Here is a 14,038-nt window from a genome sequence, read left to right as displayed (position 1 = left end):
TACCAAGAGTCTCATGAAGCCAATGGACTTTTCAGAATGCTTTATAGAATCTCTCTACATTTCATTGTTTTGATCATATTTATATTACAAAAGCATAAAAGCTGAGTGAGTGGGGATCCCTGGGTGGCTCAGCGATTTATTGCCTGCCTTCGTCCCAGGGCGTGATGATGGAGACCCGGGATTGAGTCCCACATCAGGTTCCATGCATGAAGCCTGCTTCTCCTTCTGCCTGTGTCTCTGCCTCTCTCTCTCTCTCTCTCTCTCTCTCTCTGTGTGTGTGTGTGTCTCATGAATAAATAAATAAAATCTTTAAAAAAACAAAAAGCTGGTGGGCTAGAGATACCAATATTGGGGAAATATGTCCACACTGATGGATAGATATATAATACATAAATCTATAACTTAAATGCTTCTGAAATCACTTTATATCTTTACTATTATCTAAATAATTTTAATCCAAAGCCTTCATAGCAATCTCTCCACTCTTTCTTAGAAACACAAACATAAAAGAAGGAAATATTCTGAATTTGTTTTATGAAATGTTAATTTAGGTATATGCATGTTTTTGTGAACTGTCAGAGCTCAGTTTTCAACTTGTAGTATTCTCTTTCACTATTTGAATTAGTATTAACTTCCTGTTAATCAAAGAGGTATTATTTATGGGGGGTCTTTATATTTAAATATTCACCAGGAGAGTGATTTGCCTGTTTTAGTTTTCAGTGTTTTGTAAATCGATGTTTACATTTGTATTTAACTTTGCATTGTATTCTGATAATGTACTTAGAATTTTTTTAAATGAACTAGATTTTATTTATTTATTTATTTATTTATTTATTTATTTATTTATTTATGATAGACAGAGAGAGAGAGAGAGAGAGAGAAGAGGCAGGAGACACAGGCAGAGGGAGAAGCAGGCTCCATGCAGGGAGCCCGATTCGGAACTTGATCCCAGGACTCCAGGATCGTGCCCTGGGCCAAAGGCAGGCGCTAAACCGCTGAGCCACCCAGGGATCCCCATGTGCTTAGAATTTTTAAAAAAACAATTATATGTATTTTCCTTCTGAACTAAATTAAGAATATTTTTTTAGTTTTCAATGAATGTTTCAATAGACTATATAATCTCAGTTGGAAAAAATTAGTAATACAAAAATTTAATAATATCTAATAGCTTCTTTGTAGTGAGCAATGAAATCAGCACTCCTTTCTTACACAAATTGGTACCAGCCATACTTTTATGTCCTTAAGTTCAATTGTATGAAGGTCTAAGCATAAAAATACGACCTTCTTGCTTCAAGAAACACTTTGCTTAGAAGATTGATTCAAACTAAAACATCTTGCTCTTTAAGACTTAAAGACTTGTCTTAATCCAAAGATGTTGTGTTATATACACTGTCCAATCCCAATGAATTTCCTAGCTTGCAAGACCTTAAAATAACCCAACATAAGTCCTAAAATCCTATAATAACCTTCCCATAATTTTCCTATTTGGAGATACTACTGAGACCACGTCAGCTGGTTTTCTTCCATATTTTAGTAAGTCTAACAGGCTTAACTACATCAATGTGTTTCGATTGGTAATCATTTGAGAGTCAACAATAGAAGTATGACTTTTTTAATCTCATCTATTTCTCTATTTTATTTAATGCTCTTAATCATACATTCTAATCATGCTAACTATGCTAATCAATATTAAGCATGTTATTTAGCCCTTATCTGGTGTATATATGTATGTATGTAGATATATATGATGGCTTGCATGTAGAAAGATATGATACCCCATCCCTGTATATACATCTTATATCTACAAAAACCGTACATATTTTTTGCTTTTTAAACTATATGAAAAATTTCGTATTTGAATATTGGAAATTAATCAATTCTTGTTTTAATGACTGATTTATATTAGCCTATTCTTTATGTTATTTTACCTTTTTTTTTTTAATCTTTCTTTTGGTGGTCTGATTGCCCTGTGTTTTATAACTCTTACTTTATATGTTTCTTAATAGAAAAATCCCTGGTTAAGGAGGTCAATTACTCTCTCCTTACTCCATAGCATTTTTGATAGCTTTAAATTTTTTTTCAAAAGTTAATTTTGTGGGACACCCAGGTGGCTCAGTGTTTGAGCGTCTGCCTTCAGCTCAGGGCATGATCCTGGGGTTCTGGGATTGAGTTCCACATTGGGTTCCCTGCATGGAGCCTGCTTCTCCCTCTGCCTCTGTCTCTGCCACTCTGTGTCTCTCAATGAATAGATTAATAAAATCTTTTTTAAAAACAGTTCACTTTGTAATTTTGGTAGAAAATTGGACACTTTAAACACTATGTGAGCACAATTTTGCATTCCTTTTTCCTTCTTAAGTGTTGTTGTCATTGTTATTTATTTGATAGCCTGGGTGCCTGTTTATTTAGTAACTTGCCTGGAGTAAACCAGTGAAATGTGTCCTCTCTTCAGTGTATATCCACTTATGCCATACATCAGTTTTGGAAAGTTCTTGCTACTATTTTAAGCGTGTCTTCCTGGAGTCTCCGCTGTGTCTGCTTAGCTTTGTCAGCTGTCTACTCAAACATCTGAGCCAGTAACTCTTGTATCCCTCCTCTTCTCCCACTGATGCAAGTGTGGTGTGGGGAGCCTATTCAAAGACCAGGTGGCTTTCAGTACTGACCAGTTTTACTTTCTGCTGGTTCCTCTCATTTTCCTCTGCATGTGTTCACATTCTCACAATCAGTCTGGAATGTATACAGTGGGCCAATCTATTCTCCGAATGAGCATGCAGCTTTCAAAAGACAAGTCTATGCAGTGAGTTTACCCCAGCTTCTTAGAGCAGACTCATCTCCTGGCTCTTCCTGTTAAATTTCTATCCAGTTTCTGGATTGTTGCGTGTCCAACCAAAGCTACCACCTCAGGTTCACTGAGATACTGGCTTTCTCTCTCCCACCCTTCGACACTGAGATTGATTCTCCTGTTGCCAATGCCTATGGACAAGGAGTTTTCCATGCTCTATATCAAATCAAGTAACTGCCATCTGATGGAAAAGTTACTCATTTTGGGGAGCATGCCCTGACCTGGGAAAACTACTGTGCTGACCAAGTTTGGGGCAAAGTGGGGAATAACTGGCCCAGACAGAAACTCCACCAATTACCCTGTGTTCTCATCCATTGTGAGGGTCAGGATTCTAAGATGGCCTCTGGTCCCTGACTCCTGGTGTTCACACCTCCTATCATCCCTCATTTAAATGTGGGCAGACCTGTAACTTGCTTCTAGCCCTTAGAATATGACAGTGGAAGAGATTATGCCGATGTAATTAAGGTCCCAAATCAACTGTATTTGCATTAATCAAATATACAACTACACATTTTGTTAGAGATCTGTAGTATTTACATGGTTAATCTTCAAAATAGTCTGATTAATTTGGAATAAGAGTATATGATCAAATAGTTTAATCTGTGCCTTACTCTCACCTCACATTTCAAAGTAATCCATAATAGTTATTCTGCACAAACTTTAGAAAAAGGGGAACAGGGACTTTTAAAAGAAATAAGCAGGAGCCAGGACACAGCACAGTGGAATGTGCACTTATGTACACACACACACATGCACACACAATGGTCTGGAGTAAATAAATAATAACTATAGCCAAAACAAAATTTGAGAGAACATTAGGAAATAAAATACTGGTTTTTAGAGAGATGAGGACTGAGATGTAGATGAAGGTCCCAGAATGGCTAGGTCATTGTGTATGACTTGGCTATACACTGATCTAATATTTGTGTTTTGCTTTGTTAGTTTTTGTTTGTTTGTTTGCTTGTTTTTTTTTTTAATTTTTGGTTTTCATTTGGTTTATTTCTTCTTCTTTTTTTCTTTAATAGAGACAAAGACTTTGTTGTTTTACCTTTGCAGGGTTGAAGGTAGGACATAAGTTCACAACCTCTGAGCAAAGAGAAAAATTGTACGATTATTTCAAATAATATAAGGAAGTTTTTTTTTAATTTTTATTTATTTATGATAGTCACACAGAGAGAGAGAGAGAGAGAGAGAGAGAGAGGCAGAGACATAGGCAGAGGGAGAGGGAGAAGCAGGCTCCATGCACTGGGAGCCCGACGTGGGATTCGATCCCCGGTCTCCAGGATCATGCCCTGGGCCAAAGGCAGGCGCTAAACCGCTGCACCACCCAGGGATCCCTATAAGGAAGTTATCTCAATAAAACTTAATACTTGTAAACTAACTAGGTATATAAAGAAAATCCATTATCATGGCAAATGTAACTAAATAAAGATCATCTAAGAGTATTCCTTTCTAAAGCATTCAAATGAGCTAATGTAAAAAATATGGTTAAAAGAGTTGTGAGGAGATACGGCATCTAAACAAATCTATGAATTCTTGGTTAATGTAGGTACATAAGAATAATTAAAAATTCAACTAAAAATAATTTTCTTTTTGCATCGGCATAAGTATGCTATTTCCTAAGGATAATGGTGAATAATGTAGACATTCTTCAAGCCTTGTGTGTCTATTATTCTAGATAATAATCCCTTTTCATTAAGCATCACTCTTCTTTATATCTTAAAAAAAGATATATATCCTACACATAAAGTTTTAAATTCCAGATAAGACATATGAATGCTACACATTTCTACTTAATTAGATACAAGTATTTTCTTTTATTACTCACTTTTTTCTACTTTATCTTCCTTTATTTGAATGCCTTTTTCTCTGTATTGCTGCTCCATAAGTCTTAACCAAAAATTACTTATTAAGTGCCCTCATGTGGATTCTTACTAAAAAGATGTACCAATAGGCATGTTCTAAAAATTTTAAAGAATGATAAACTTACCTTCTGAGAACTAAGATTTCAAATGAAGTGGGGAGAATACAAATGGAGGAGGAGGAAAAAATGAAATACAGTAGAGAAAAAAATGACTAAAAAAAGTACATCAGCACAAAATGTTTGCTGAAAAGAGCAAGTTAGGGAGATGGCTGAAATGGTGTCACACATATCTACTCAAAGCTTCATTATGAAAAAATAATCATCAGAATGACGAGAACCATAGAAATTTGATATTTTGGGAAGGGAATAAACTATAATGTACTAAAGAGTAATGTGATAATTGAAGTGAAAGTCAAATTTAACAGGATCTTCTGATAATAAAAGGTAGGTGCATATTATAAAAGATACGGAAAATAGGATTTACATTGGTTTAAGAAGTATTCTATGAATAGAAAAATGTCACTGTGAGCTGGAGTTCCCAGGAATCAGTACTGGGCCCATGTATTAGTCAGTGGAGGTGGCTATAACAAAACAGGATAGACTGGGTGGCTTAAACAACAGACATTTATTTCTCATAGTTCTGGAGGCTGGAATCAAGATGCTTGGCCTACTGGGTTCCCAGTGAGGGCTTTCTTCCTGGCTTACACATAGCTGCCGCTAGCTGTGTCTCCACCTGGAGGAGAAAGAGAAAGCTAGCTCTCCTGTCTCTTAAAAGGGTACTAATTCCATCATGAGGATCACTTTCATGACTTCAATTAAATCTAATTACCTCCCAAAGCCCCATCTCAAAATACCATACCATAGGGGATTTAAGCTTCAACATATAAATTTGAAGGAGAAACAAATATTCAATCCCAAACAGCCCATTACTCTTCTCCCTCCAGGTGATTTTCAATCACTATGTGCCAATGATATTAAATCTCAAATCTACAACTAGATAGTCTTCCTATGCTCCAAATGTGCATATTAAGCTTTTTAAAAAATATTTTGCTTCAATATGTCATTACAGACTGAAACCATGGTTAAGTTTGAACTCTTTACCCGTTTGACTCTTTTCACTAAATGAGGCCTCTATTTATCTTCCAAGTTGCTTAATGCAGTATATTGTCTAGTGATGTGAACTCTTCTGAATTTTTTATCTTATCTGTTACATCACTATGCTCTGCTCACGTTCACTTCAGTATTTTTCTGAATTCAATGTGCTGCATTTCATGGCTATTTCTACATACTGGCTTAAGTTATCATTAGGATAGCAATATCTACCAAACTGATTTTCCTACTTCTAATCCTATAAAACACAGATCGGTTATCAACACATCAGCCACACATATTTTTTTGAAAATGACAATCCAATTGTGCCAGATTTCTACTTAACAGCTTTGTTAGTGGGCTTCCATTGCCTTCAGGTAAAATTCAGATGCCGGTACAGGATCACGAGGACATGTATTAAGGCTTTTGTCTATCAATCTATTATTAACTATTCTGGCCATTCTAGTGAACTTAGAATTCACATTTGCTTCCTTAGTTCCTCAATTCCCCAAGAATTTTCTCACCTCACAACTTTTACATATGTTGTTCTATCTGCATGGAAGATTGGACCTATTTTCCATATGTCTATATCTAAATTTATCCTTCAGGTGTCAGCCTAAAGTTCACTAAATCAAGATTACGTTGATGCCCTAATTCAAACTAAGTTTTCCCAGTGATTCTTTTCAAGTTCATCTGTACTCTTCTTTCATAAAATTTATCATCATAATTCCTTATGTTAATTTGTCTCATGTCTTTGTACCCTTATTCAAAATATCATAGGCTTCATTAAGGCAGACTTTTTTTTTTCTCTCTCTCTATTTCATTCACCAATGCATTCCTGAAACCCTGGGGATAAAAGTGTCTAGCACATAGAAGGTACTATTTTTTATTGAATAAATGAATTTAGCAATTTAAAAAATCTGCAATACTAAAAATTATCACCAAAGAGTACAGATTATCCAGACTTTGAAAAAGTGAATGTGAAGAGATAAAATGCTTTAACCTATCAGAGTAAGCGTCTTGAAATCTGAGGAAAAATTTGCCAAAATGTGATCTGTTTTGTTGTCAATGCTCTGTATAAAATATAAAGAAGAGAATCATCTATAAGTATTTTTGACATCCTCTAAATCAGTGTGTTTTTTTCTACTAGTCATTAATAGAGACATATAGGATGTACGTGTGTGGGTGAGAGTAGGGAAAGGACACCAAGAAAGAAATTGAGCATAAGAACTAGATTTAGAGGGACGCCTGGGTGGCTTAGTGGTTGAGCATCTGCCTTCAGCCCAGGGTGTGATCCTGAGGTCCTGGGGTCAAGTCCCACATCGGGCTCCATGCATGGAGCCTGCTTCTCCCTCTGCTTGTGTCTCTGCCTCTCTCTGTGTATCTCTCATGAATAAATAAATAAAATCTTTTTTTTTAAAAGAAATAGATTTAGAAAAACAATGAGTATGGCATTAATTACCTGAAACAACTCAAGTGTATATGATTTAATAATTAAATTTTTGAGTAACTCAGAGCAGTTTCAATAAATTTCCTTTCCAGACCTATGAAGTCCCTGTCAATCTTTGGCTACACCCACTACTGTGTAACAGAACTCGTGGAGGTAATAGGCACATTTGCTCCACTGATTGCAGTACCCTCTCCATAGGCCAGATATTGCCACAACTGACATGTGCATAATTCCACCAGAAGCCAGTGGCAGTTTTACATGATTAAAGATGGCAGAATCAGGGCCACACATACATTTCCATGCAAATGTGCTTGAGAAAATAGCTTACAATACATTATGTAAACATATTTAGAATGAATAAACACACTCAGCTAAATTTTCAAACATCTGTTCAAGCTTGTGGCAGCACCCCAAATTTGCATACCTAACTCCTTTTTAAATAGGGCTTAATTTTGCCCTCCATATTATTAGATCATAGTAGCCTTTTAACTCCAAAATACGTAACTGTCATTGTGGCACTGATACTGATTATCATTTTTTTCAATCCAACTGCTCTCCCTTTTAGCTTTAGACTTGCTTCTGTGCTTCTTGTGAGAGAGAAAGGTCTATGACTGAGGGAAAACTTTTATGCATATTACGATTCAATCCATGTGTTATCAAGAAAAGAATTGAGACTTGAATTATTTGCATAACTTTGCTGCTAGCCATATACAAATACAGAAATTCTAACCACAAGATGCATATTATGTCCATTTAGTGGCATAAACCTGCCACTGTTGTAGTTTATGTATCCTAGAGTTCAAACAGTGGTGTAGTACCAATGTTTTGTTTTCTATTTTTATTTAGCATGCTCTTCCATAGTCTCTATTGGTTTCTGCTGAAACTCATGCAAATATATAACATATGATCTAAGTACAAGCACCAGAGCTTAGTTAGAAAGCAAAATTTCAGAGCAAGAACTCTAGCTTTCTGTCATACAGAGTAATGAAGCTGAGCTTCTTACAAAGAAATTCTGGAACAGACAAGCAAAACTCATTCGTTTCTTTGAATAAGACCTGTTTTAAAAACATACTGCTTTCATAGGTTATTAAGTTTAAAGAAAAAAAAAACATGAATAATTGGAATATACACCACTCCCAAAAATACATTACTTTGGCATTGAAATTATTTTCAGCTAAAGGCAATTGAAAAGCAAAAAATGCAGGAAACCTCTCTCAACCTTCTCTTTCTACCTAAAGATAGAAATGAATTCTCCTTTTACTAGACACAGACTCTTATCAGCTCATTTGCAACAAACGAACAAAAACCAAAACTTACTCCACTAGTTCCATCCTATATCTTTATCTTCCCACCATTTTCTACTCATGGAAGCCTACGATTGCTACCCTTTGTCCAGTCATTCTTCTACAAATGTATTTTTCTTTGTTGAAGATGCTATATAAACCAGAGTTCCAGGCCAACACTTTGAGTTACTCTTATTTTTAGGTTTCTCTCATATGATGTGCACTGCATGCATTAATAAACCACTTATTTTTCTATTATTAATTTTTATTTTTGTTAAAGAGCTCCAGCTGAAAACATAAGGTGGATAAGAGGTGAGGCTTTGCTTCCTCTCTACAAACAGTGCTTCTTAGAAACTTGCTTTTGTTGTACTGACTCTTAGAGAAAAGACTGGATTTCTCATTTTTGAATCTTTAAAATACGGGGTGCCTGGGTTTCTCAGCTGGTTAAGCATCTGTCTCGGCTCATGTCATGATTCCAAGGCCCTGCAATCAAGCCCTGCTTCCTGCTCCCTGCTCAGTGGGAGCATGCTTCTCCTTTTTCCTGCCCCCACCCCCCCACCTTTAAGGTCTCTCTTACTACTCTCTCTCTCTCTCTCTCAAATAAATATCTTTAAAAAATGATATTCTCTCCAAAATCTAGTTATGACTTTAAAAAATAGAAACAAACAATGTAAATATTATAAACAGGTATGGGAAAAAATTATTAGAATTCATTTCAAGCCAAGTCAAAGTCCTTTATTCACATAATCACTCACTCACCACATTATTACTTGGACCTAACACTCTCAACAGTCTTTGAGGACATGTGATTTAACTAAATAAAGTTAGTTTCACAAACTAACTTTCAATTTCACAAATATATTCTAAGAGGGATGTAAAGAAGAGACTATTAAAATATATCTTGGCAATCCTATGATAGCACACTAATCCAAAACTCAAATATGTTACCAAAAGTTTTCATTGATTAAAGGTATCGGAGTCTTCAACAACCTCTGTAAATATGCAAGATGTGTTAGGAAAGCCCTTTAGGGGCCTCTAAACCACCCCATCAGCTGGATTAATACCACAAAGTGGCTTTGGTTAATTCCCCTAGAGTCAACAACTTGCTCAATTTGAAATTTTAACCAACAGCTATTTCAGAAATAATGAAAGTACTATTTTTTAAGTCTCTTAAGTTTTGGAATAATTTGTGACTCATCAATAGATAATTAATACAACATATTTTACCTGGAAGTGTGGTGCTGTTTTAACTAAAACAAATGTGCAAGGCATTGGCTTTGGGAGTGCGGGTCAAGCAGACCACAGAAATGCTGAATGGCCTCAGGAAATTCCTTCTTTTTTTTTTTTTTTTTTTTTTAATTTGCCATGGTGAAGAGGCCATGTATAGTCACTCCAACCAATGGTCCAAGTGAGTTCCACCCTTTTTTTATTTGAGAGAGAGAGTGTGCATGCACGCACATGTGCACAAAAGTGGGGGGAGGGGCAGAGGGAAAAGGGAAAGCATATTTCTCACTAAGCAAGGAGCTGAATGTGGGCCTCGATCCCAGGACACTGAGATCATGACCTGAGCCAAAGGCAGACACTTAACTGGCTGAGCCACCCAGGTGCCCAGGCCTCAGTAAATTCTTAATGAGAATTGAGAAGATAGTAAGGAAGTTGTTACTGGAGGCTACATAAATGGGCAGGAAGCTCAGTAACATGGTCATCTGTAGCATATGCTAAGTAGAAAATATATCTGATGATCTGCTGTATCTGATGATCTGTTGGATTTGGCTAAGGAAATGTTCATGTTGAAAACACTAGTTATTTTAGGCATATATGAGAGGTTTAGTCAGAAAATGTGCCAAATAAAGTAAATGATTAGTTTTAAGCAGAATTTAGAAGATACTTAAGGGATTAATGGGATCAAATTAAAGCAATTTTTCATGACTACTCTCCCTTAATAAAAGCTCCTCAAGTAAAAAAGGGCTTCAAGACAAAGGTCAAATTCATAGCACTTCCAATAAAACCTAGACTGAAATTTAAAATCTCAAAACTGAGGCATGAAGATCCTTTATTGAAATTTTGAAAAGACTGAAGTGCAGGCATGGTTGGGCTTCTAAGAATCTCAAGAGTATGCTTATTAAACCAATCTTAAACAGACAAAAAAGGCTTTTAAGTAACTAAATGTGTTGTTTGCATATTAAACTATCAGCACAAAGTATAAAAGAGTCAAGAGTGAAATAAAATATGTGGGAGTTGTCGAATGAATTAAATGACATTTCAGTTCACAGAAATCCCACAAACTTTTTAGGTCAACTAAACCACCTCACACGGGGGGGGGGGGGGGGGGGGTTATCTGTAATCTGTAGGTAAGATATCTGTAATCTGCAGGTCTCAGTTCAAGAGAAATTGTATTCAAGGAACTGAATCTCAGAAAACACATATGTGATTTAGTACAAACTCAGAAATGTTATAGATAACCACATTCAAGAATCTCTGCTGAGCTGTATTAAATGTGTGACCTAGGAAAAAGTAGACATGTTATATAATCCTAGTATAATAACTTTAAAATTTATTTGATTTATTATAATTGATTACATTCATGAATATTTAACTGATAGGGTGCCTGGGTGGTGCAGTCTGACTGCAGTTAAATGTCTGACTCTTGGTTTCAGCTTTGGTCATGATCTCAGCAGTCTTGAGATCAAGCCCCACAGGGGGCTCTGTGCTCAGTGTTGAGTCTGCTTGAGAGTCTCTTCCCCTCTACCCCTCCCCATTGCTCTTTCTCACTTTTCTTGAATAAACAATAAATCTTTAAAAAAATATATTTAGCAGAACCTGAAGAGACTCATCTGCATCTAGAACTGATTTGGATGCTGAGATCCTAATCTTTGAACCAATGATGAAATGTAATGAAGCTTTTGGGGGGCTTGGAGGCCACCAAGTCTATTTTTCATGTGAGGGTGGTATAAGTAATTTATAACGAGTGGGCAGATACTATTATGTTAAAATAGTCGCAGTATTTTTGCTACTTCTTTTTTTTAAAGATTTTATTTATTTATTCATGAGAGACATAGAGAAAGGCAGAGACATAGGCAGAGGAAGAAGCAGGCTCCATGCAGGGAGCCTGATGTGGGACTCAATCCTGGGACTCCGGGATCATGCCCTGAGCCAAAGGCAGATGCTGAACTGCTGAGCCACCCAGGCATCCCATTTTTGCTACTTCTCTCACTGAGAGAGAGAGTTTTATTTTTCTCTCTGTGATGGCTGGTTCTGTCACTGATTTACAAATAAAACATTATAGGAGTGACACTGTCAATATCCTGTACTAGATCTTAAGTATCTGGCAGCTTTTGTCTCTTGGAACAGTAGCTCAAAGACCAAAGGCTGCCAAAGAGTCCAACTATCCTGAGAGTGCCATGATGAAGAGGTCACGTCAGTGACTCCAATCAATAGTCCAAGTGAGTTCAGCCTTCCTGCTAGCCCTGCCAAGGCATCCAAGATGTGAACAGAGCCAATCTGGACCCTCTATACCAGTCCATCAGCCAAATGAATTCCAGTAAGTGTCCCCAGTCAATGCCATGTGGAACAAAAGAATGACTATGTGAGAAATGCCCAGACTTCTGATGAAACAAAATAAAAATGAAAACAAAAATTATGAAAAATAATTTTTTCCTGTTTAAGACACTCAATATTGAAGTAATGTTTTAGAAAAAAAATAGATAATCAGAACATGGGATTATAAAGGTCTTACTTTGGAGTTATGTAAAAATAGACACTTAAAAAAATATAAGATAGTGTTTGAAAGTTGTTTCTTTTGTTTTGTTTGTTTTATTGTTGTTTTATTGTTTTATTGTTTTATTGTTGTTTTATTGTTTCTCAGTCCAGATCATCTTGGTACTACTTTCTTTGATTTTAAATAGGTTTGAAATTCTAAGTCATTAAAAGATACTGATTATAGTATGCAGAGTATTCATATTATAGGCTACTTTTAAAGAATGGGGACAAATGTAAGAACGATATTAGCAGTTAATGTCTAGGGATACTGACAATAAAAATCTGCAAAATACTGCATTGGCTTACTTTTTAGAACAGACATTAATAACCATTTACAGAGTTCTTTTGAGATAAATAATGATGGGTATCTTAAATGGCACTTTTATATTTATTATTAGGTAAATCATAAATCTAATTTTGAACTGCAATTTTCTTTTCCTTTTCAATGATTACTTAATTTGTAATATTTATTTAATACTAGATCAAGGATTCTCCCAATTTGAACTTACAAAAAAGTAGATAAAACATACTCTATCCTTTCATAAGCTTATTTTTATAACTTTAGTAATGCATAGTAACTAATAATGAAAGACTACATTAACAACATTATAAATTACATTTTGAATATATATTAATTGTAATGAATAAATCATACTAATTATAAGAAATGCATCTCATTATAGGAATGTTATTATAAAGTCATTTTTAAAAGAATAATACACATTTAATAGATTTTGCAAAAAAAGATAAAAACAGTTGGAAATCTGAAAGAAGGTAGCAAGGTTATATTTGAAGGATAAATTTAGGAAGTATAATTTTCCCAAGTTTGTAAATGCCTATTCTATTATTGTGCCATGTAAAGATGTCACTGAATCCAACTGTATATTTTCAATATACAGCTTATATGATTCATACACGGTCTTAGTGAAATATTGATACAGTTTTTGATCAGTAACTATAGGATTTTTTACCCTAGAAAATACTTCCATGCAGATTCTATGTCATCAAATTCACTTGTATTTTATTTGTCCACAAAATATTCATAACCTTATATACATTTATCATTTAAGTGTGCATGTGATAATTATAATCATTAACATGACATTTAATATGAATTCTATATACTAACTTACTTTATTGATATTATTGTTTATGTTTACTGAAAATAATTTTCAATTCTTATTTTATGAATGTGTTAATAACTATACACAGAAGAATTTTGACATCAGAAGTTAAAATCTATTAGTTATATTGGAATATTTCAAGAATAAATAGAATTCCCTAAGTCAGTAGGTTTTGATAGAAGCAATATATTTAATAAGCAAGAAAAATATGCAATTCCTTTTAAATATGATATTTAACCATATTGATTATTCATGCTCTTTGAATTATGGTAGATAGAGCATATAGTTTTACTTCAATCTTAATAGTTTCTTGCTAAATGACTCATAATCTCCTTACACATTTTAAGCCATGGTAGAGAAAGGCAACTAAGTTGGTAAGGTAACTAAGCAATGAAAGGTAGAAATGTAAGAATGAGATTCATGACTTTCTTCTCCTAAACTGTGCTTTCCATTATACTCTTGATTGTCTCTAAAGGAAATCACCACTAGGGACCACAGAAAACATTTCATCTATGGGATCAAGAAAATGAATACATTTTTTAACATTTATATGTAATTTATATATATTTAAACATACTATATATTTAATATATATTAACTTTCTATATATATATATATAAATTGAAACCA

General features: G+C 34.8%; 2 long non-coding RNA genes across 2 annotated transcripts in view; one reads left to right on the top strand and one right to left on the bottom strand.

Annotated features, from left to right (window-relative positions):
* The window catches only part of LOC144324195 (uncharacterized), a 187,377-nt gene that overhangs the window by 17,565 nt on the left and 155,774 nt on the right, over positions 1-14,038 (top strand). The gene's annotated exons all lie outside the window — the stretch shown is intronic.
* Positions 5,310-14,038, bottom strand: part of LOC144324139 (uncharacterized) — a 30,036-nt gene continuing 21,307 nt past the window's right edge. The window contains exon 3 of the long non-coding RNA XR_013389573.1: positions 5,310-5,436. This is a non-coding gene — a long non-coding RNA (uncharacterized LOC144324139). The remainder of the gene's footprint in view (positions 5,437-14,038) is intronic.

This window comes from Canis aureus, chromosome 1, assembly GCF_053574225.1.
Source record: "Canis aureus isolate CA01 chromosome 1, VMU_Caureus_v.1.0, whole genome shotgun sequence".
In the NCBI taxonomy this organism is placed as follows: Eukaryota; Metazoa; Chordata; class Mammalia; order Carnivora; family Canidae; genus Canis; species Canis aureus.
This window is presented reverse-complemented; position numbering and strand designations above follow the sequence as displayed.